The sequence below is a fragment of the Girardinichthys multiradiatus genome, chromosome 17 (genome assembly GCF_021462225.1).
Source record: "Girardinichthys multiradiatus isolate DD_20200921_A chromosome 17, DD_fGirMul_XY1, whole genome shotgun sequence".
Taxonomy (NCBI): Eukaryota; Metazoa; Chordata; class Actinopteri; order Cyprinodontiformes; family Goodeidae; genus Girardinichthys; species Girardinichthys multiradiatus.
This window is the reverse complement of record NC_061809.1, coordinates 23,258,901-23,280,042: the sequence shown is the minus strand read 5'-3', so window position 1 is coordinate 23,280,042 and position 21,142 is coordinate 23,258,901. Positions and strand designations below refer to the sequence as shown.

The following is a 21,142-nucleotide window of genomic DNA, read 5'->3' as shown; positions in this document are numbered from 1 at the left end:
TGAGAAAATTGCATGTGCTACTGGCTGGAGCAAGAGGAAAAGCAAACAGATCATCTGTTGTGTTGCTAGAAATATGCAGGGATTGTTAAGCTGCATCATTATAAATAATCCAGTTGGTGATTTTTTCCTTCTGTTCCATTTGTCCCTTGCTTTTCTGGACTGTTACAGTTAGTTAACTTTTGTTGTGCTACTCAAAGCAGGTTTGTCATCTGCCCTGACAAGATTATTTCTCTTATCTTTCTCAACGTAACTCGCAAAAATTCGCCAATACAAATAAGACTGTTAATTAATTTGTCTCCCTTGATCTTTTAATTCTTTACGGAGACTCATCCGGTTATTGTTTTTTTTTTAAAGTACATGTTTCAAGAGTTTGGAGTTTATCATAAACAGCCACAATATTTAAGCCTGAAAGTAATATTGGCAACATAAAAATAGATTGTTGCGGGAGTTGGCAATCTGTATGTTATAGCTTTGCTAATTTTAAAACATAGCATCACATGACTGTCCTGCAAGAAAGGTAAATCAAACATTAATGTACGTAAAAATAATTTTTTCAATGACTTTACTAAATTTGTTTTGTTTTTCCAATATTTTAATGATATACAACGTGCTTGATTGTTCAAATTGTTTTTTGGTGACACAAAATAATTTTTTACTTGATAAACAAAACCCTCCCCTGGCATATGCTCACAACTAAACAACGTAATCAAACTGATCCAGCTCCGATTGCCTTGCAAAGACATACCGTTACTGTCAAAAATGCAATGTGTTTTGTTTAGTGACAAGGTTAAAGCCTGCACTGTCTTTGTCACCACATGGAAAAGCTGCCTTTAACATGATGATTAAACACCTGCTAAGAAGTGATTTTAGCATCCAGTTTGCAAATGAGGGGTTTAATCTGACTTATAATGCCTTTAGTTCTTTAATATTAATTATATTATCAACATCGAAGCACAGTGGGTATTTTGCATAATGTGCGATTACAGGCTGTGTGCATTTTGCCATGATCAGGTTTGTGCGTGTTCAGCAGATGATCACCGAAAGCGATGTTACGCTGTAATGATGTTAAGTGAAGTGTTGCAAGTTTACCATAGGAGAAATATCATGGCTTTTGTTTGTGATTGGCTTCAAATCAGAGCTTAGATTATCCTTCATAGAATCCTCTGTTATAATCTATTTTTAATATTTTTATTTTTGACAACCCAAATCTGTTGGCATATGTACAAAAGATTATCTCTCCCTGTCATCTTTAATTCTATCTATGCCTCCTTCTGGCCAAATTGACAGCAGACATGTTTGCGTCCCAGTTAGCACCTGCATTTCAAACATGCTAAATCCACACACAAAAATTGTGCCCGCAAACAGTTTCAGTTTTCTTAGAAAATCGCATTGCGGGTGGTAAGGAATAACATTTGTATATCCTCCTCCCATGAATTTGCACGTTTGGATCATTATCATATGTTGGCAGACACGCTAAAATGTTTGCGCCCGCAGTTCTGCTGATTTTGCACACGCAATCCGACTACCACCTCGTTTGTAGATCAGCTTTGCTGACGCAAACAGGTTTGCAAGTAGTTTTGTACACGCAAATGTTTTGAAGATCAGGCCCTAAGATCATTGAAGGCAGCAGGTCATAACACTGTTTATAACTGAATCATTAAACTTGTTAGTGGGTGGGGTATATTAGCCAGCCATTAAACATTATTCCCTCAAAGTTTTATGGTAAAAGCAGGAGAAATGAGAAAACTTGGGGAGATTAGTGAGTTTTACAAGGACCAGAATTAAATGGCTAGACAACAGGGTGAGAAAATTTCTAAAACTGCATCTCTTGTGTGTTGTTCCCATTCTGCCATGGTGAGTCTCTATCAAAAGTAGTTAAAGAAAGAAACAGAGATGGAGAGGTGACGGGGTGAAGGGTAGCCAAGGTTCACTGATGTACATTGGCAGCAAAGGTTGGAAAATGTCATCTGAATACCATAGATGAGTAGTTCAGATTGCCAAAGGTGTTAATTCACTATGGGAATAAGGCTAGCTGGCGGAGTTAATGTGATTATTTGGGCAATGTGCTGCTGGGAAACCTTAAGTTCTTCCCTACATGTTAATGTTACTTTGACATGTACCACCCATCTAAGCATTATTGCAGATCATGTACTCTCTTTTATGGAAACAGTATTCAGTGATGGCTGTGGCCTCTCTCAGAAGGAAAATGCACCGTGCAATAAAACAATAACAGTTCAAGAATGGTTTAAGGAGCATGAGTTTTAGATGTTGGCTCGGCCTTCAAATCCTGCAGATCTGAATTCAGTGGAGCCTCCGTGGGATGTACAAAGCAGGTGGTCATACTGTTTTGCCTGATTTGTGTTTTTTGCTTCCAAAATACTGCCATACCAAAACATTACCTTACTAAATCTCAGAGATAATATCAGTTTTGACCAAAGGGGTTGTTAGTTAGTTAAAGCTAATTTGGTTGAAAAATTGTGTTGTGCTGTTACGCATATTCAGGTACATTACACTAGACTTAAATTCATTGAATTATTAAGCACAATTTGACATATAATACATTACATTTCCATTTTCAGCCATTTAGGATTAACTGTTTGTTAAAATGAATAACCAGTTACTAATAACTCAAAGTTTATTAAACTGAGTTGAAAAGAAAACCTCTGACTCTTAGCGATTGAATAAAACCAGTAATTTGCTGTGCCCAACCTTGACCTCTGCTATGCTCCTGACATTTTTGGAAATTGTCCTTTTGTTCACCCATCTCCTTTTATTCTCCCAGGTTTTTTTTTCTTTTAAATGCCATTTCACCCTGTTCAGTCCCATTCAACACTGTTGATCTATCCCCATTTTCAACTTCCTTTCTTCTTCAAAGTTAGTTGACCACTGATGGATTTTCAACCTTTGTTGGGTTCACATTTCCTGTCCATTTCCTTTGAAACTAAGTGTGTATCCCCCATCATATGTCAAAAAACACTCTTGACATTTTCAGTTTTCCTAGCAAAAAAAGGGGACATGATCCCTGATGCTGAACTTTTAAAGGGTGGGCATTCTTTTCAGAAAGGCCACATTGTGCTACAAATATAGGTTTACACATCTTTATGTGACTATTACCATGTAATGCAGCTGGACAATATTTATAATTTCATACTTAAACCACTATCTCATTGTCTAAAACGTCTAAATTTTATTGTATTGATTGTCCAAAGGTTGTACATCTGGTGAAATTTTTGGCTAAATTAGCACCACAGAAGCCTCCAGCATTTTTGAATTGTGTGAATTACTTACTATGCACACTGTATACACTCAAACAAAAACAACTCAAGTGTTTTGTTTGATACAATAAATAGGACTGTGTAGTTATTAAAATCATTTCTCTTAGCTCCCATGCCTGTATTTTTAAAGTCTGACTGAAACAACTTTCTGACATTCTTCAAGAGGAAAATTAGGAAGGTCTAATTTCAGGACTCATTTATTAACTCTATTCATGTTCTATTCTTCTGTTTAACCATCTTTTTCCCTGCCATGGTTTTCCTTCACACACATTTTCAAGATGTCATTGTTATTCATCTCAGTCAAAGAATTATAGGCCCATTTTTCAGTTACCTTTTAAAAAACTTTCCTTTTTACATACAGATATTTAAATATATAAATTTGGTAAGACAGAAAGATTGTGCAAATGTGCATAGTAATGATTCCTAGCAGAGTAACTGGGCACTCTGACTGTTAAATGTGTGTGAGAGAGACAGCTTGGGAGAAGAAATCGTCTCTCTGATGGGTGGTTTTAGCAAATCACGTTTTATAGCGAATAACCAAAGGTTAACGTCTAAATGGTTTGTGACCAGGATGATTGGGGTCTGCTGAGATTTTAGCAGCCTGTATTCTGATTTATCTGTATAAGTCCTGGATGGAGGGTCGGTCAGCCGTGGCCTTGTCCTGTTTTGTGGCTGAGCCAGACTGCACTTTGTCTACGTCCAAGGACCATCTTAAGTCCTGAGAAGGTGATCTGCAGTAGACATATTGTTGTCAAGAGTGGTGATGGGAGAGAGTTTTTCTGTGTATGGGTGTGTTTTCGTATGTATGTGGAGTTCTCAGGAAGTCCACTGCCATCTCTACAGTCTTGAGTGGGTTAAGCTCTGGACAAATCTGACCGCACCAGTGGACCAGCCGATCCACCACCTTCTATCTGTACGCAGACTCATCATTGTCCTGGACTGGACCAACGGCAGTGGTGTCATCTGCGAACTTCAGGAGTTTCACTAATGGGTTTCTATGATGATGTGTTCTCGTTTGTATAGAGGGAAGGGGGTAGTGGGGAGTGGACACACCTGTTGGGGCTGCCGGTGGTAAAGGTCCTTTATGGAATAAAATGCTCCCCAGCCTCACCTGCTGCTGCCTGTCTGTCAGGAAGCTGGTGATCCACTAAAAGATGGATTTGAGCTACATAAGCTTCCAGTGGAGGATATCTGGGCTGATGTGTTGAAGGATGTGAAGCTGTTCTTTAGTCTCTCTCTGTAGCTCCTCTTAGCTGCCCTGATTTCCTTGAATTCCTTGCACAGAGCCTTGTTCCTACTGCTGTAAGCCTCTTCCTTGGTCCAGCATAGCTTCCTCAGGTTTGCAGTGAACCATTGTTTATTGTTCTTGAATGTGCAGAATGTCTTAGTCTGCATGCACGTCATCACGTAAAACTAACATGTGATCTCAGTGTCAGTGAGTTTGTTCTTTCTTCAGTGATTATCCAGGCTTTACATTTAAAGCAGGCCTATAGCTTCTGCTATGACTGCCTATTTCTATGTTACTGAATTGTTAAGGCCTCATACTCCAACTCAAGTCCTCATATCCTCAAACTCAAATTATTTTGTAGTCAGAATTACCAGATATACAACTCAACTATACTGTCCCCTAGTTGCAATAGTAAACAACCCATGAAATGCTGGGATTTGTTTAGAACCGACTCAGATATTTTTTTTTTACATGGATGCGCTCCATCCTCCTTTCATTAGGATCTGGTAATAAGATTACTGAGCCACAAATTTGCAGTGGGCACATCATTCAACCGAGTAATCGACCTGCACCAAACATCTACAGAGCACAGCACCTATACCATACACAACAGCAGTGAGGCAAAGCTTATTTTAAGATGAGCAAGCAGGCAGAGTGCTGGTTGGCAATCATTAACAGAGATGCCCTGTTTGCGTTGCCTCTGTCCTGACTCTGCCTGTGCTTTTTAGCCTTTATCTCTCTGTGTGTAAATCTGGAGTCAAAAGGAGCATGTGGTTTAGTGTGCTTTCAAAACCTGGGCACTTTATTTAAAGTCTTGCAACAGTCTGTTAAATACTTGTGATGCTTAGAATGGGGCAGTAGATACATTTCAGTGCTTTGTGATTCACTGATTGACAACTAAAGCAAACTTTTTCTGTAAATCTGTCAAATTGGTTGGTTTAAAAATGGCCCATTATTTTCCTACACAGTCAGGACAAGTACAGAAGAGAATCTAATTTGAAAAAAATGTATGATTAATATTTATTTTTCCAGACATCCTATCCTATTGTATTAATGTGGTATTCCTTCCTTCCTTCCTTCCAACAAAGTTTGAATGGATGGATAGATGCACCTTTCTATGCTCCTCAGCTCTAAAACAAACCCCCTGAAAATCTGAGATGTGCAGAAACTGTCTGTTCCTTTAAATCAGGACTGAAAACATTTACACCTTCTGCAGCTTACCCAGATAAGTCAAATATTATTTAATAAATTTAATGTACTGCTAAGTTTTACCTTTTTATTTTGATTATCTGTCTTTAACAATCAGGCTAAAATAAAATTAAGAGCTTAAAAAAAGTGATTGGAAAACTATGTAATTTAAACATGTAAAAATGTTTTGGAACCATGTCTGTGTGATTGGTCTATCTTTGTCAGCTGGAGTGAAATTAGGACAGTTTGGAGGGTTTTCACTGGTGGTCCTTCTTTGTTATTTGCTGTCCCCTCTCAGGGAGATCCAAGTGCCACATCCGGTCAGGCTGAGTGTCTGGAGGATGCTAATGCTCCTCAAGGCAGAGCATTAGCATACACTTACTCTGGGAATGCCCTTGACTAGCTGTCTGCAGAACGGGACGTGAGCAGCATCAGATACACCAGCGACTCCTCGAGGAGACAGAAATAAATGGATTGAGACATAGAGGGGGAAGAAATCAAGAAAAATAAGTAGGAAAGAGCAGTTTTAAACAGTAATAATAAACATTGTGAATGCCTCATTAAGATTATAAATTAATCCCACCATCTAATGTTTCTGAGCTTCCACGGGGGCTTTGTTTCCTTTCATCAGATAATATCCACAGCAATGGTCCATAAACCAAGAACAAGTTTCTAAATGATGTGTGGAAATGCACATCTAATAGTACCACCGACTGATATTTGTTTTCATGGAGCAGAAGGTGTGAGTGGGTGGGAGAAAAATGTCAGAAAATAGTGAGCTGAGAGATCGAGGGGCCTGTGTGCATTTTGTCTGACAGCAGAGGAGCAAGAGAGGGAGCGGTAGGGAAGAGAAAGGAGTCGGAGCAGAGGATGGGGGGAGGGGGCTGGAGTAGGTGGGCGGGAAGAGAGGAGGCGAGTGTCACGGACAGTAAGAGAGGGAAGGAACAGCGAGCTGCTCGCTCGCTTGCTGGAGCTGCTGACTGGGTGTTCAAGTGTGTGATCGTGAGTGTTTCTTGAGCCGTCGTGTGAATAAAAGGACATTTCTTTTCAAGCCACTGATGTTTGTTTTTCCCCTTTTTCCTTCTTCTCAAAGTGCAACATCAAGCAGAACTTGTCTGAAGCCCTTCCTGGGATTTTGAAGAGAACCAAGGAAACATAGTGAGCTGCCAGGTAAGAGATTAAACCAAAGATCATTCAGGTATATATTTACATGCAGGCAGAGCTTTTGCTTGTATGGTTGCTTAGAAATGAATGCATGCCATGGCTGGCCGCTTGAAATGGAGATTTTTTGATGTGTTTGAGCGTGTCCGTAAACATGGCTCACAGGACAGTGTACTGTAACTGCGACTGGAGAAGTCAGGTTGGATTTGAAAAGGGGAGGTAGGCTCTCATCAGTGGTGACAGATGTCAAAGAGTGTCCCAGTTATTCCTGAAAAGTAAGGCAAAACAATAAATTTTAAGGAGAGGTTCAGATTTGGAAACACAGCGAGGTTTTTATTCTTCTTGCTTCCCTTTTCACTTTTGCACATTTCTGCCCACGTTGCCTTTTATTTTGTAGTTACTTTATTAAACATTAGTGTCAAAATAATCTCATAGTATTTGTTTTTAAGTGGCACCTGGCTGAATTTGGCTCTCTATCTGATCTGATCCATTGTGATTAGGATGAGGGTTGGGCTCATCTCCACAGAACACTCAGCGGAGACAATAACTAAGATCCAGAGAAGACAGCAGATGTGACATATTTACCACTTGTATCCAGTTTGGATCTGGTGTTGCTGCTTCCTGTTTGCCTGTGTTTGCTTTCTTTGTCATGTAATGAGAAGTTAACAGTGTAATCGAATCACTGCTCTGCCTTCCCTGCTGTTTGTCATTTCCCCCCTCTGTCATCCCTTATCGCTTCCCCCTCTGTCTTTGGCCTCATTATCCCTGATTCACCTGAAATGAACGAGTCAGTCTCTCTGCCTACCTCTATCCATGCATGCTGAGGTGCAGTAGATGTTTTATCAAAGTGTCAGAGGCAGAAAAAGCTTCCCTGTCTCTGTTATTGTTTGCACTTTCTCTCATTTAGAAGCACGAGCGAGGTAAAATCCGCAACTTTTCTTTAAACTAGTTTAATGTCATATTCACTATTCCTCACATCTTCCAAATTCTTACCTCACTGCAGATCTCATTGTTAAATTGAAGTTGAATCATTCATTCTTTTTCATTTTTAAATATAGTGGCACATGTTTGCATTTTCATGTCTCCTTTGTCTCTACAGTGTGTATCCAGCTACATTAATAGTGAAAGAAAAGAGTGTTTTCTTTGAACAGCTGTTCAGCCATGAATGGTACACTGTACTGTAGCAGCGTGCAGCAACGAGCTGACCTTCACCTAACCTTGAAAAGCAACAGTGGGTGTTCAGTCTTTAAATAAAGAATGACAGTATTTACGAGTCACATTTAGTCTGAAAAGTTTCAAAGTACAAAGCAGTAACAACTAAACACAGCATTTTTGTGAAATGCACCTGTGTGTAAATGTTCTGATCAGTTCAGGACATTAAAGCATCCTTGGAGGTTAAAGTATTCCTGCCCAGAGTCACAGACGGCTTCTCTCGGTCCACTGGATGCAGACCACTCTCTGTGACTCATTGCCTCATCCGTTATGATTGGCTGTCCTTTTTACTCTACAGAAAGGCAGGATGAGTGGGATCAGCCTTTCTTTTCAAACACAGTTAGTCAAAACACGAGGATGAGTAACAAAGGAAGGGATGCGAAGGTTCTGAGGTTCTGCATACATGCACGGCATACCCCCCCCACTCACCCCCCATACTCCTATCCATTTGCCATTTGCCATTTGTGCAAGACGCTGTGAAACGTGTGACAGCTCAGAAAGGAAACAGGGCGTGGAGCTTCCCACCTGCTGAGACTCTGGCTTGTTTGCTGCTTTCACGCAGTCCCAGCTGAGCCGAAGTCCGGACTGCTCCGCCCGGTCAGCCAACCAAATGCGCATTTCATATCAGTGAGAAGAGCTTCTGGAGCACTGATTCAGAACCACGGACAGCGCTTCTGTACAGCTGAGCACAGGCGATGGTGGGATTTCAGCACCTCCTTCTGCAGAGAGCACTGACATATACATATGATGCAAAGCAACTATTTTGTAAAAAGCAGCGAAGTGGTGATTAGACCATATACTGTGCAGAAGTGAAAGATTTAGATTTTGGTTACATAGGGAGCAGTTTTTCTTTCTAAACTGCAGGAGATTATAACCTGAGAAGGTGAAAAAGGTGCTCCATGCTTGAGTAGGTAGGCTGGCTGAGCAATTGCAGCTCTTACCACTGTGGTGCAGCTAAAGCTGAATTCTTTTAAACATTTCATGTAATTTGCTAGAGCATACAATTTTAATTGCTCAAATTTGACGCTGCATTTTCATGTTTTCTCATTTGTTGTTTTTTGGCATTAAGGTAAGGTAAGTTTATTTATATAGCGCTTTTCAGTAACAAGACATTCAAAGCACTGTACATGAGGAAGAACAATTACAATACAATCACAAAGAAAATAAATACAGATACAGACACAGAAAAACAAATCAAAAGACACTAATAATCCTTGGGAGTGATAATAATTAATAATCCTTCCAAGTTTGCTGGTAGAAATTGGTTCCAAGCCACTCTTAATAATAAAGCATCTTAATTCTCTTGCTGTCAGTGGAAGACACGCATTTTCTCTCCCTCCCTCCCTGCTTTTGCTTTTTGTCTGTATTTTTCTCAGAGCCTCGCTTTGCCTATCCTCCAAACTTTTAAATTATGGATTTGGTCAGCTGGACTCTCAACGTAATTGATCAAATTTTTTTCTTTTCAACGGGAAGACAAGGTAAAGGAGACCCTCTTGTCCAGACAGGACGTTCTTCTCTGGAAACACAATGGATTCTTGGCAGCAGTGGAAGATTGTGTGCCTGACTATGATGTCGGTCGAGGACGTAGAAAATGTGTACATATTTGGACTTTTGATAACAGGATTTCTGCTTTTTGGAGTTGGTGGTTACTTGGCTTATTGAGTGATTGCCAAAACGTGGGCAACTGTTCAAAGCATCCCAAAGCTTCCTGCGATGTTAGATGGAGTCTGTAGAGCGATCAACACTCAGACTGAAATGTTAAGAGAGCAGAATTGCAAGCTGGACACGATTCTTGAACAGAATGGCAGCCTGGCAGCGGTTGTACTCAGAGGTTAAAGGATATAATCTTGGAGAAGTTGTACGCTCCAGATCTGCGGAAAGTACCAGGAATTTGGCTATTTGGATTCGCAATTGAGACATACCAGTAAAACTCTTAAAGTAGTTGGAAATTCACAACTGCCTGAACCACAACATTTATTGTTTTTCTAAATCTGGTGCCCCAATGTGGCCTTGGCAACTTCTGCTAACTGGCTATCGACAAAATATCTCCTGGATGTTATATAAACTATAAACACGACGCTCTTCCCCAGCACTCCCCTACCAGCTGTGTGCTGATAGGACTATGTGGCCGATTGATAAAACTTCCACCTCTCTTCTCAAGGATAATGACGCTTCTATCAGTGTTGACAGTCTAATTCTTGCAAACACACTCAGACTCATATATTCGCACCCTCAAGATCCCACCGTACCCTTGCTGAATCTTTACTTATGTGTGTGTTCCTTACCCCTGCTGAGGTTTTTTGTACTATTTCAGACTCTATTCTGCTCAGAATAGAGTCTGAAATATGATTTTATTTCCCCTCCTATCTTACTTTACCTAAATGTGTGATGTCATTACTTTTCATAGATTTTCAGATTTCTCATAAGGATTACCAGCAAAAACCAAAAATTATTAGTAATTTGGACTTTAGCTGCTCTTACACCAATGACCCAGCTTTCTTAATTAGACTACAATGGACTGTTATTACTTAGTTCAACTTCAGCACCAGTAAAAGCAATATATTATTAGCACCTGAAAATATGGATTAAAGCTGTTTTGTACCAGTGACTCAGCTTCCCTAGTTAGAATTCAGTGGAATGATGAGACTATTAGATTTCTCAGAAGGATTCATAGATTTTTAAATTTCTTAGAAGGATTGTAGTATCATAGTATCATTTGATTTGTTTTTCTGTGTCTGTATCTGTGTTTATTTTCTCTGTGATTGTATGTACAGCGTTTTGAGTGTCTCGTTACTGAAAAACTCTATATAAATAAACGTACCTTACCTTACCTTATGCTAAAAGAAGATGATAATATTAATAGTCTCATCATGCCACTGAATTCTAACTAGGGAAGCTGAGTCACTGGTACAAAACAGCTTAAATCCACATTTTCAGGTGCTAATAATATATTGCTTTTACTGGTGCTGAAGTTGAACTAAGTAATAATAGTCCATTGTAGTCTTACTAAGAAAGCTGGGTCATTGGTGTAAGAGCAGCTAAAGTCCAAATTACTAATAATTTTTGGTTTTCGCTGGTAATCCTTCTGATAAAACTAAATATCAATGAAAAAGTAATGAAATCACGCAATTATGTACAGGGCTAAGCAACAAACAAGAAGAAACGATTTTGCAAGAGTGCAGTGGAATCCTGGGGGTGCAAATATATAACTGTGAGTGTGTGTGCAAGAATTAGACTGTCAACACAGATAGAGCGCCATTGTCCTTGAGGAGAGAGGTGGAAGTTTTCTCAATCGGCCCCAAAGTCTTATCTGGGTCACAGCTGTTCGGGGGTGCTGGGAAAGAGCGCCATGTTTACATAACATCCAGGAGATATTTTGTCGATAACCACTTAGCAAAAGTTGCCAAGGCCACATTGAGGAGCCAGATTTAGAAAAACAATAAGTGTTCTGGTTCAAGCAGTTGTGTGGATTTCCAACCACTTTAAGAGTTTTTACTGTTATCTCTCAATTGCGAATCCAAATATCCAAATTTCTGGGACTTTCCCGCAGTTCTGAAGCGAACAACCTTCTCCACGATTAAATCCTTTCACCTCTGAGTCCAAAAGCCGCTTCCAGGCTATGATTCTGTTCAAGAACCGTATCCAGCTTGCGGCTTAGCTATCTTAACAATTCAGTCTGAGCATTGATCGCTCTGCAGATTCAATCTAGCATCGCAGGCAGCTTTGGGATGCTTTGAACAGCTGTCCACGTTTTGCTACTCACTCGATAAGTCAGGTAACCGCCGGCTCCAAAAAAGCAGAAATCCTGTTATCAAAGATCCAAATATATAAACGTCTTCTGCGTCTTCAACCGACATTGTAGTCAAGCACACAATCTTCCACTGTTGCCAGGAATCCATTGTGTATCCAGAGAAGAATGTACCGGCTGGGCGAGAGGGTTCTTTACCCTTTACCCTGTCTTCCCGTGGAAGAAATTTGATCAATTGCGTTGAGAGACCAGCTGACCAAATCCATAATTTGCAAGTTTGGAAGATATGTAAAGTGAGGCTCTGAGAAAAATACAAACAAAAGCAGATGCAGAAGCAGGTAAGAGGGAGAGAGAGAAAACGCGTGCGTCCTCCACCGAGAGCAGGGGAAGAAAAAGATGCTAATAGCTAATTTAATCATGTCATTAAAAATATTTTTTACTGTTTTGTGTTTCCAATTATTGAAAACCAAAATAACTGCATACTCTTAGTAGTCCCTATGCATACAGGTACATTGAATATTATATGTGTTTATACATTTGTCATTATTCTTTATGCTGTAAAATCAACCAAAAACTTCGAGTATTGGCCAAAACCACAATGTGCCCTTGGCAATGATGTTTTGTGTCTGTGTGTGTGTTTAACTATACCACGTAGTAATACTGTTGGTGGAAAGACCACTCAGGTGCCATTAAATCCCAGCAGAATATTAATAGAATATAAATGTTGCGTTTCAGTTATGCTACGGGTCTTTCCATAAAGGTACTATAAAAAAATCTACCAATAATTAATAAACAGACATAAATACTGAATTTCAGATTGCTTAGAACTAAAACATACTATTGAAAGTGATCAAGAGAATGTTAAATAAAAAGCAGGTGACTTTAGGTGGCAATTTAAAAAAAATAAATGTTTATACTTGTGTATTGATAAGTTAGAAATAGGGGAAGGGACAAAACCTGGACAGAAAGGATGATTCTTAGTGTTAAATCTTAAAAAGAGAATATTGGTAAATGGAACATTGTTATAATCCCAGGCAAACCCAGCTTACGCCCATGTACAGGAACCCTACTGCAGCAAAATAGTTTTTGTTTTTAGCATGCCTGACTGGTATCAGTCGAACATAAATAAGAAAAATCTACCCATTTTTTTTTTTGGTCTATCACAAAAAATTCTAATAGAATACGTTAAAGTTTTTGGTTGTAAAATGAAGTTAGGAGTGGGAATATTTGCAAAATTGGAGCATTCTTCTACCAAATATTAATTTGGAAACAAATGTTATTTATTCAGAATTTATCTTTAAGAAAATATCTTGTAATTTGGTGCACTTTTAAGTGTGTAAAAAAGAAGAGTTAAAGGAACTATAATCTGTCTTGTAAATGAGATATGATGTGGTTCCTTTTTGTTGGTATTTACTTGCAAAATCTACTATTTTAATTGCTTTTTTAGCAATGCTGCAAGAGAGAGATTTCGCCCCAGGACTCAAACCTGTGATGTTTGGGTCAATGTAGTCTCCGTGTATGGGTCGCATTGTACCCCTGCGCCACTGCCGCACCTGCCACAGGTCTGTTTTTAATGAACAAAATAACTTTAATGTTACTACTGACATTAAACCATTAGACTTTAAATTAATCTCCAATTTTAATTATACCTCATATAGATAAATCAGAATAGGCTAAAATTGTTGTTGGCGCATCAGAAACTTATAAAATCATAAATCAGCCCCAAAAATCTCTGATTGGTGCATCTTTAAAAATAATTTGAGCTATTTATTTATTTGAGATATTTTTAAAAGCACCTTTCGGAGGCTGGAGCGTTACACAAATTCTCACAGCAGAAAAAGTCCAAATTAATCATAGAATCTAAAGCTGGTAGACAACCCAGCAAGATCAATTTTGCAGTTGACAGCCGACTCGGATTCTGTCCAGTAAGTAAACAAATAAACAAAGAACCAGAGAATAACAACAAATGACTACAACATCAGTTAAACTTCGCTTAATTTATTCAAATGAATATATTTTACTAAACTGACACTGCTTTGTATTGGATAATGTAACTGAAAAGACCATTTGACACTGTTATTTATTGTCCCTGCACCTGTTTATGCTTTATATTTTTAAAATGACTGGTTAAAACAACGCTGTTGACAGCTCTGATGTTAAGTAGTTGGAAAAGAGTATTCAAATTCTTTTCTAACTGCTAAACATCATCCTAGACCCTTTACATTTTTCACTGGTCTGAAATTATGTACTCTTAATTATGTAACATTAGCTCCAGGATAGGGGGCCCTGCATGTTCTTTATTAGATGGATGTAAGTAACAAAGGATTATTATGTGTAAAGTTGGTTTAAAATAAAGTTATTACTGTAAATTTCAACTTGATTAAAGCTCTCTTCATTGATCGTCATACTTCTTATCACTGAGATAAAAAACTAAAACCTATAGAGGTAACAAAAAAAAAAGTAGAAAAGGGCTTGATAATTTTTATTTGCCCACCTCCACAGGGATATTCATACATTTGCACAGTAGGAAAGTGAACCCGGTTGTCCCAAGCTTTTGTTTTTGTTTTGCAGCGGACACCAAGCTAGCCATCACTTTACTTCCATTTTTTTCTCCATGCACAGGGACTGTAATTGAGAGAGCTAATAACCACCCAGGGTCATTTGTATATGTACCCATTTGCATAATCAAATAGACATGAGTTAAGTGTTTTCCACTGTTGTGTTAATAAAACTGTCTGCCAATGTGTGCAATGTGTTTACACAGCTCATTGCCGTCATCAGATCCGTCTATCTCTGCCTTTCTACCTGGGATGGTTGTCTGCCATAAATCTGTGCCATAATATGATGCCAGGACTTGTTCTGTTCTTGTTTCTGTAGGATGTGTATCTGATGGATTTAATGTTGAGATTACATATGTGACAGGTTAAGTAGAACCAGATCTTCAGGTAATTTCCATGTGTCAAACAGACCAGACTGGACAGGTTTTGCTATAACTCACTGAAGGAGAAATCTTCATATTTGGTAAAATGAGTTTTGTGGGGAGCTGAGGGTATGAAAATAGAGTTGTATGAGTTTTGTTTTTAAATAATAAAATGAAAAATTAAAGAAGATTACCAGATATTTTTGCCAACTTGGTTTGCTGTGGCTGTCTCTGTTGTTCCGCTGCTCTGTTGCAAATGTGATCTGAGAGATACATTTTATCACTAGATCTCTGACTCCACAGTATGCAGAGTATTCACCAGAGACCCCTGTTTACAGAGACAGAAGAGGACAAAGCTGACAGCATCAGGAAAGTGCAGTTTCTGCAACACTCAGTGCACAGGTTACTGAAAGGTAGTAGGAAACTCGAGAGAACCACACCTTAGATGTATTTAATAGTTGCATAGCAACAACTCCAAGCTTTTCAACAGACATAGCACTGAGCAAAGGCTTGTTTTGTGTTTGACAGAGTGTGGAATAATGGCTAATGAAAAGAGGGAAAAATATTGTGGAGGAAAATATCTATCTTAACTAGGTTTATTGTTTTCATTCTCGTTTGGTGTGCTGTTTAATGAGAGTTGAAAACACATTGCAGCCAGGGGTACAACAAGGTGTAGCGGGCTATCGGACCCTTTCATTGACAACATAAGAAGCTTGTTGGCAGATATAATTCATACATTGATTTTCATTTGTGCACAGTCAAATAAAATTAAAACTAATAAATATGTTTAGACCTTAGAACAATATGTTTGAACTCCTTTCCTCCACAGTGTGTGAATTGTTCACTGATGTTAGTTGTGCATTTGGAGGGGAAAACAATCCCAGACTCTCCAGATCCTGTATCTATAGTCTGCTGATTCATGTAGTAAGTCTAAGGATGTGTGCTGCAAATGCAACCAAGTTTGCATCTAATATCAGTACACAAGTGGTAAATAATGCTTTGATCCAACTTACAAATTACAAATTGTGGCATAAGTTGTAACTGATACTTAGCAGAACTAGCAACTCAAACTCTTGTATTACATGCAATTTATACTGTATACTGAACAAATACATCTTTTACTGTCCTATTACATACATCTACTGTTATGTGGCACGCAACCCCTAGTGGTATATAAATTATTTGCCTCTTACAGAATATTGTTTTGCTTTGGTTTTGTGTCGCCCACAAATGTTTACAACATTTGAATATCCAGGATCAGCTAAGCAAGATAAGCAAAGCAAATTCAAAAAACAAATTCCAAGGCATGTAGTCCCATGTATAAGTAATAGTTCCTACCTTAAATCATAAGTTAAATTCTATTTTACTTGCCACACTAAAGCTAGAATACTGCCAGATCTATGTAAGAAAACAATTAAAATTACAACATGAAGTAGGCTAAAAGTTTCTTAAAAACTTTAGCCTCAGCTGACCCATTTGTGAAACTCCTGAAGTTTACAGGAGACACCACTGTCATTGGTCTGATCCAGGACGATGTCAAATCTGCAGCAACTCAAAAAAATACAACCCTCCACAGGAGCTGCTGGTTATTTTCTACACTGCTATATTCCATCTGTCCTGTGGACATCCATCACTATGTGGTTTGGGTCATTCATGAAGCAGAACAGGTCCAGACTCCAACGAACAATTAGGTCTGCAGAGAATCATCAGGGCTGACCTTCCCTCCATCCAGGACTTGTACAGGTCTAGGGTCAGGGAAAGGACATCTAACATATCTGCAGACCCCACACATTCTGGATACAAACTGTTTAAAGTGTTTAAACTGTTAAAATCTTCAGTTCGGTGCTACAGAGCACTGTCAGCAGAAACCCGCCATCACAGAGGACAGTTTCTTTCCCAGGCTGTTTCTCTGATGAGCACAATGAACACCTTACAGCCTGACAAGTTCACTCTGCTGTGAAACTAAATAAGCATATTAGCACTACCACAACATGCCTTTCTTTTTTCTGTGGCTGTATATACACATAGACGTACCTACTGTTCCTTTATTCTTTTGATTTCGTCTAGTTTATATATTTATAGTTAATGTCGTTATGATGCAAGAGCTGGAAACCAAGGTTATATTCCTTGCTTTTGCACACAAACGTGGGTAATAAGCATGGTTCTGGTTCTGAAAAGCAACACATCATGGCTTGATCTAAAAATATTCATGAACAGATTAGAAACAAAGTCCTTGAGATGGATCAGTATAGAATCGGTAACAAAGCAAATTTTAAAGGTTTAGGACTCCAAAGCTTTAGAAGATGTATTATTCACAGAGATAACATAGAACAGCGGTAAATCCTCACAGGATTGGCTGGCCTACCAAAATGATTCCTTTATCTAGGCCGTTACAAAGAACACAGAGCAACATCTGAACCACCTGCAAGCCTCAATAGCATCAGTTAAAGTCAGTGTTCATGATTCAACGATAAGCCAGATTCTGGGCAAAAATGGGATTCAATTTAAGACTTTCGAAAAGAACACAAAGGCCAGTCTTATTGCCAAAACCATTTGAATGATCCCAAAGAAAATAAAATTATTGAACTCCCAAGACAAAAGTTGAGCTTTTTGCAAGTGGAGCATTCTGTTAAATCTGGCATAAAACAAATGTTTCAGGAAAAGATCATTAGGTCAAACATGGTGGTGGTAGTTTTTCAGCCTCTGGACAACCTGCTGTAACTGATGGATCTAAGATTTGTTAAATGTACCAGAAAATCCTGAAGGAGATTAGTTTGGGACCTCAAGCTCATGTGCTTTGGGTTATGCAGCAAGTTTATGATCCAAAGCACACAAAGCAATAAACTAATGAAGGGTTTGAAAGGGCCTCGTCAAAGTCCAGACTTCAACTGGATTGAATTGCTGTAACATGAACTTAGACAGACTAGTCAAGCTTGTAAATCCTCCAATGTGGCTGACATAAAAACTTTTCAAAAAAGAGTGGGCCAAAATTACTTCACATTAGGGTAAAAACTATCAGTACTTGAAAACATTTGATGACAGTTTTTGCTACCAAAAGTGGCACACCAGTTTTTAGGTTTAGGGTGCAACGGCCTTTTTAAATAGGATCAGGTTAGTTTGCATAGCTATATTCCCTTAATGAAAGAAATCATAATTTCGAAATTGCCTTTTGTATTTACTTTTGTTGGGTATTTAGTTTATGATCAGAAACATTTTAGTGTAACAAAACCAAATTCAGCATCACATAACATGCAACTTATACCGCTGCAACTCATTCAGCCTACAATATTGCAACATATGAAAATCCACAGTTGCATCCATACTGTTGCAAGATACCCAACTTGTATTATGGCATTATGTGACACTTACACAATTGCATGTGTTGCAATGTCTTATACTGCTGTACCACATGTAACTTATACTGTTACGTCACCTACAACTTATATTGAGTGTGTAACAGTGGTATTAGTTGCATTACTTTCTTGGGACGCAATGAGGTGAAAAGCACTTCTGTTAAAGTGTATTCACATCTGCCTCACTCGCTAAATGGACCAGATTTCGCTTCCCCCCCTTGGTCCGGACCTTTTGTGCAGGTGTGAATACACTCAAGCCAACCCTGGTCCAGAAAAACCAACCGGACCTAGACCCACTTTTTGACGTGGTCTTGGTCCACTTCCAAACGGACTCTGGTGCAGTTTGCTTATGGTATGAACATGAACCGGCCCTGATCCGAAACATACTTCTCTTTGGACTTAACAAGCCACCATAGCTAGTAGCAAAGGTGTACATCGTGCTGAAATTATACCTGATCAGCTGAATGTTGTTCAGCAACGCTGCTACCAGCATGTTAAGGATCAGGGTACACGGATCATGCCGTCTCCTTCAGCTTGCAACATGCATTCCCAGACGCCATTCCAAAATTAGAATTAGAATGTTGTGAAACCGGTGTTGAATGAGTTGCTCTTTAAACTTACACTGCATTTGCAGCTGCAGCAAGCATGATGATCTTCCATTTCCCAGCCGGTTCTCCATCCCGCCCTAGTCATTTCTGTCTAATGAGAGCATGGATCGTCACATGCGTGGCTTTGTTTACAAGTTCTAGTTCACTTGCAAAAGGTATAATGTGAAAGCAAACCGCATCAAACGAAAAGAATTTAGTCTACTTTTTGTCCTGACCAAAGGACTTTCCTGGTGTGAGTACACCCCTAAACTTTATTTTTACAGGTCAATCTCATTGAAGCATTATGTATCTCATTGAGGCAAGAGCGATCTGTTTTAAATTTACAGAGACATTGTCTCTATGCTGTGTTTGTATCATTTAAAAACAACAGCTTAACAGGGGCTGTGTTTTAGTGTAGTTGATTTGGTGTATCAATGTCCTTTGCTCCATCCACAAACACAAAATATTGAACAACATAGGACCAGTCTGGGTACCTGTAGTAAAACTAAAAGTCCAAGTGTGTTGTAGATGTAGCAGGTAAATAGGATAGCTTCATTGCATGTAGTTTGTTTTTTCAGGTTTTAGATTATGTTGCAGTTACATTCAGTCAGTTGTTTTAAAGGCATGAGAGGCTACATGGAGCTTACATCCTAAAAAGACTTAGATTTGTCATGTTCATTCTGCAAATGGAGAACAGTTCTTCTGAGTCCTCTGAGACCTCATGATTAATTCTAAGATTTTCAGATTTTCAGACGGTGCCTTTGTTTTCTTTACATTCACTTGGGTTAGTGTTGTCATCATTTATCTCTAACCTTCCAGTAGGGTCTGCTTTTCAGCGTTTAGAAGATATTGTATGTTAGGACGCCAAATCGCAGGAAGTAGAAAGTCACGGGGTTATCTACAAATCAAACATGTTCTCCCAACTAGGCCCTTTAATGCACTGATGCGCCCTGAAGCAGAGCAGGCTGTGGTAAATGGAGGGTGATCACTGATTGTAGATGTTTTTCCCCAGCTGCCCCCATCGAGCAGGCTTGCTGTGGGAGAAACGGATCCCATTACAGATGTGGCTTAAACCTGAGCACACACAACTATAGTGCTACATGAGTACACATTGTATTTGTGTGCAAAATTAGAATTTTCCTGCAGAAGCAGTTCAAAGCTTTTGAGTTTCTTCCACAGAAACACAAGTAGGTCATAGAAAGGCAATGATGGAGGATAGATCAATGTTTTGTTGCAATTGCTTGGTGAAAACCTGCACAATAGTCAGTTAAAATGCAATCAGTGCTCTGGCTTTTCCTCCTGACAAGCAACCCCCCCACTACACTGATTGTATTGCATTTATGTGTGTTGAGATAAGATGAGAAGATAAATGTGACCTATTTAACTGGTTTAAGAATATTTCTCACTTTCTTTACTTATTTATCTCTATCTGACCTGTCCTCACCTGCTCTCAGATCACCTGAAGAAGGTGAAAGTGTTTGAAATCACAGAAACCCTCACTGCCACTGTCGCTAACTCCAACACTTCGAGCTTATGCATTATTCATTTCCTGCACCCTTGCGTGCTGCCAAAAGTCGTGACTGTCTTTTGGAAAGGAAAGAGTCGCTCCAGAAAATCTGAAGCCATGCGAACAAAATTTACCCTTCTGCATTTAAGTCAATTACCTAAGACCACCTGTGTGTGAAGATCAGTGACACATCGTGATAAACAGCTTCCATTCTGCTTATCTTCAGAGCCAAGTAAACATCACATGAAGCTAATTGACAGAGTTATGGTAGACTAATCTAGCCAAGTTTCAACACAACCTATGTAATTAGTACTACAAGTTTTAAAAATAATATTAAATCGAGTTGCTCTCCCTACTCAAACCCTCCCCAGTCTTTCTCTGAGACACAACTGTCAGTATAAACAACCTCACTGGGTCCTGATATGATAAATCCCCTAGAGAAGCAAATTACCCAGGATGTACAAATGGAGAGAGCGGGGTTCAAGAGGAGAATGAGCTACATGGTCACAGATCGTTCTCTGCACTAAAATGTCTTCAGGGCATGAATTCAGGGGTAAAGCTGAGCCCTTTCACTGCTTTTGAAAAGGAAAAAACATTAGTTTTTTACACTCTGCAGCTGCAGACTGGAAGTTTACCCTTCGGAGAAACTTTTCATTTTGTTGCTTAATGTCACAGCAAAACATTTACAAGCGGGCATGGGACATGTTATGTTTCATGGATAAGAAGCAGAAAATGAGACCAAACAACAATAATCCAAATATGAACTAAGCAGTCCTATAGTTTTGATTTACTATACTGACAAATACCAAGTGGATTGGAGTAATCGGCAACCCAAGCTGGGAATACAGAATATGGAAATTTAAATGAAACAATTTAATGAAAAACTGAACCATAAAAAACAGTCTTCCTAAATAAATAGAAAAAGTAAGGAAAGGATGGAATTTGCTCTGACCATCCATCTAC

At 39.0% G+C, this 21,142-nt stretch overlaps 1 protein-coding gene across 1 annotated transcript in view; it reads left to right on the top strand.

Moving 5' to 3' along the window:
* syt1a (synaptotagmin Ia) overlaps positions 1–21,142 on the top strand; it is a 302,852-nt gene that overhangs the window by 150,030 nt on the left and 131,680 nt on the right. The window contains exon 3 of the mRNA XM_047389686.1: positions 6,785–6,861. The gene's annotated coding sequence lies outside the window, so the exon portion shown is untranslated. The remainder of the gene's footprint in view (positions 1–6,784; positions 6,862–21,142) is intronic.